The sequence below is a fragment of the Homalodisca vitripennis genome, unplaced genomic scaffold, assembly GCF_021130785.1.
Source record: "Homalodisca vitripennis isolate AUS2020 unplaced genomic scaffold, UT_GWSS_2.1 ScUCBcl_2844;HRSCAF=7966, whole genome shotgun sequence".
Taxonomy (NCBI): domain Eukaryota; kingdom Metazoa; phylum Arthropoda; class Insecta; order Hemiptera; family Cicadellidae; genus Homalodisca; species Homalodisca vitripennis.
Genome location: NW_025778967.1, coordinates 22,928 through 27,170, shown reverse-complemented (window position 1 = coordinate 27,170; position 4,243 = coordinate 22,928).

The following is a 4,243-nucleotide window of genomic DNA, read 5'->3' as shown; positions in this document are numbered from 1 at the left end:
TTCTTCAATTACAAATGACTAAAATTTAATTAGGTGTTGCGAAAGAAAAAGTATACCAGACAATAATAAACAAATCAAAAACAATGCACAACAGTCAAACTAAGCAGGCTAGCAAGCATAGGTGCAAAACGGCTTAACTGTTTTTCACAATCGTTGTGGAGACTAAACTGTTGTGTTGTGATACTCAACGGTTTTTTTTTTCTTTTTGCCTGTTGGCTGGCCTTTACTCAACGGTTGTTTAAAAGATGTTTTGTTTTTTTTTTAACAACACTTTATTTACAATCTATTATATCTAAGAACAATGAGTTGTATATTATTATATACAGAATAAAACATTATAATGAAAATTGAGTTAGATATTAACCATTTTAACTCTGCAATTATTAATTAAAGAACCTAAAAGGTAGTTCCAGGATAGCAGATGGTGGAGTCTGTACAAATTTTTAGAATTATCGAGTAGTTTACCGCAAGGTGGTTTGGATAATCTTCTAATCTTGAAAGATTTGGGACTGAATTTTATAATTTCTTCTTAAAATATAAATAATTAATTTTACAGGTTTAATATTGAATTTTAGTATTTAAAAAATAGAGTGAGGAAAAACGTCTTAATTTTGTAAAATAGACCAGTATGCCACACCTTATCAAATGATTTACTGACATCTAAAAAGGTAGCCGAACAATAACTTTTATTTTCTAAGCACTCCCGGATCATTTCAACTACTTTATATTATGAACTTGTTCTATTGTGCCATGTTTTCGCCTAAAACCAAACTGATAAGGAGGTACTACAGAATCTTCATCGATTAATGATTGTTATAGTCTTCCCAGAAGAAGCTTTTTAAACAGTTTTGAAATAATAGGTAAGAGGCTTTTTTGGTCTGTAAGAGGTCAGCTAGGTGAGGGGCTTCCCTGGTTTTGGTATGTCAATTAGCTGGGCTCTTTTAAATTGAACGGGTATGTGTTCTAGTCTCAGTATGGCGTTAAATAAGAATGTCGAGAATATCATTGCTCTTTTTGGAAGTTCTTTAAGTATTTTTCCAGTACTAGAGTCATAGCCAGGAGACTTATGAGGATTGAGATTGTGAGTTATAACTGAGCAAACTTCTTTAAGTTGAAATGTTCTTGTTTTTCCTCTTCGTTGTTTACAAAGGCATCAGTTGATTAGAAAACATTGGTGAAATATTCTGCAAATGACTCAGGTTATTCAATGTTACTTTTCGCTTAGTTTTCGTATTTAAAATAGGGGAAATGGATACTTACGCTGTGTAATTGTTTTAGTTACTTTCCATAATGGTTTTATGTATAGACTTTATCTATAGATTCGGTTGCTGAGAGAGACTAGGATACTCTTCAAAAATTAAACAATAATCTTTTCAAATGTTGAGCTGCCCTGTTGAAGTTTGCCTCATCATTTGCATTTCAACTGTTTACCATATTTTGTTTAATCTTCTTTTCTAAGGGTGCGTTCTCAAAGAAAGCTGGTTACAAGCGCATGTTGGCAAGCGCTTGCAAGCTCAAACCGGCGTGAGAAAAGTCTACATTATATCAAGCGTGTGCCTTCAAAGACAAGGCCTGTCTCGACTAGCAAGCGCTTGCTACAAGTTCTGACTAGCATGCAAGAACGTTTTGTACTTGTTTTCCGGCTCTTGTTGACCAAACCAGTCAGAGACAAACAACTTTGCAGTATGCATGTCGATGAACTGATAACTCAAGTCTTTAGAAGAGAGGCTATATGGGACAAACGTCTCAAACTACATGGTAATAGAGTTCAAAAGAGTAAAGAGCAAAAACAAGTAAACTACACACTGTGGAGAGAGTCAAACGAGTGAGACGTGATGACTCTCGTGAAGACGTGAAGCCGTATGGCTTCAATATTGTGTGTTTCAAAACTCCCTTCGACTATTTTTAAGGTATTGTCCCTGGGAACTTTATTATTGCTCAAAAATATCTTTTTCAATCCTAGAGCTACCATTTTGTTTGATTTTTTTAATCCAAATACCACTTCTTTTATGAACTTGAGATGTTGCAAAAATATGGATTTAGTTAGTCCTAGAGACAATACCTTAAACACTCTACAGGTAATTTGAAACACTCTGTATACTATTAGATGTGTTATATTGTATAACTACTTGTAAGATATATTCTAAAAATAAATGTTATGATAAGTATTTATTACAAAAATCAAAGACACTATAAACTCACCTCAAACAAATAACTAGTCGTACTTCGGCATGGATAGTTGCCTATGTCAATTTCCCCAAAACTTGACTAAAACGCTTTCAATTTTCTTGAGGATGTAACTAAACGTGGTTAACACCATTCTCATATAAGAATAAACCTCACTTTGTCAAATTTCAATTGAGGAATTAGATGGTGGTATTCCACAAACCTACCTCTTCCGCGCTTAATTGCATGAACATTGACTTTCCATCTACGAATTTTTAATTCTACATTTTCAAGTAAAAATAACTCTTCATCACTTGATGAAGACATTGTCTCAACGACCGCTGAGAAAACACTAAGTTTGAAATGCAAGCGTTTGTTGTGTACACACAACAAAATTCTCAAGCGCTTGGAGCAAGCGCTGAAAATAAGTACTTGTAACCAGCTTTCTTTGTGAACGCACCCTAATCCACGTTTTCTTAAAGTATTTAGGGTAATATAACCCTATCTTGTTAACTTTTGAAGAACGAACGGTCTAAGGATGTAGCCTCTTTGGCAGAACATTACAAAGAATCAATAAAGTAGTCTGTTGCATTTTCTAAATCCTCAACACTTTTCAACGACATTTTCACATTTACATTTTTATTTAATGAATCAAGAAATGGAACCCAGTTAGGAAATTTGTTATGTAACATTTGACTTGACTTTTTGTAATACTTTTGTGCTTAAATTAAGTATAATTGGTGAATGATCTGAAGACAGATCAAGGCAGGATTTAATATCTGTGTAGTTTTCATTTATACCTTTTTTAACAAAAAGGCGAACAAATCTGGAATTTTTCGCATATCACTTGGCCCGTATGTAGGTTCACCCGTAGAAATATGATTGTGATGATTATCATTTAGAACCTTTAATTGTTTTCGTCCTCTAGGAGTGGCCAATCGAATACTATTCTTGGTGTTTCGCGTTGTAATCACCTCCTGCTTTAAGTTTATTTCCCAATGTAGTGAAAAACTGTTCAAATTGTTGTTTGTTTATAACATGTCTGAGGGGACAATAAATTGCTAAAAATGTAATAGGGCCTGGCCAATCTTCAAGAACAATGCTGGAAGCTTGAAGGCGGTTCTCTCTAAAGCTGGGTAGTTCATAATGTTTAATTGTGTCCCAAAATACTGTTCATGAAACTCAAATCTTAGAGTGATAACTAACCTGTTCACGGCATGAAGTCAGACTAGAGAGAATGAACTCAATAGTTTGGGTTTATGGATGAGAACACGTTTTGGTTTTTAAGTTTTTATGTATTATTATAATTTTAACGCTGTACTTGTATACAATATTCTACTAACATATTCTATACTTGTAACATATAATTATGGCACATATCAGACCAATAATGGAGTATTCAGTTGTTGTATGGTCTCCTCATCAGATTGGACACTGTTCATCCTTGGATGCTGTGCAGAGACGATTTATTAGGACGATTGGAGTCAAGTTCGGATACAAATACATAGAGATTGACATTCAAGCAATGGAGTGTTGTCTAAATTTACCAACTCTTTCATCAAGAAGAACGCTCATTGACTTGACGTTCCTTTACAAAATTCTTAATAACACCATTAATTGTTCCGAGATACTTCAAATGATTGATTTCCACGTTCCTCGGTCGGCGAGACATTTCCAGATGTTTATCATCCATCATCTCTCGACAAACTACCTTTACCACAGCGCTATTCCAAGATTGATGATGATTGTAAATGCAGTCTCTGCAGATCTGGATTTTTTTGGGATGCCCTTGTCATCATTTAAGAGGAGGGCAGCCACTATACTGCACGAGCTTGATTAGTTTATTGTTATATAGCCAGATGTCACTGTTATAATAAAATTATTTTTGTTACTTCTATTATTGTTACATTTATACATAGTCTACTTACGTTTTCCCTTAAGAATATTATATATTTAATTGATCATTGTTGCTCTTGTTGTTTACTGTTAATTTGTTATTGTTTTAGCTGTTTTGTTGATCTGATTAGTTTATAGTTATGGTGTGGATGTAATTTTGTTGAATTTATTGATGTAAAGA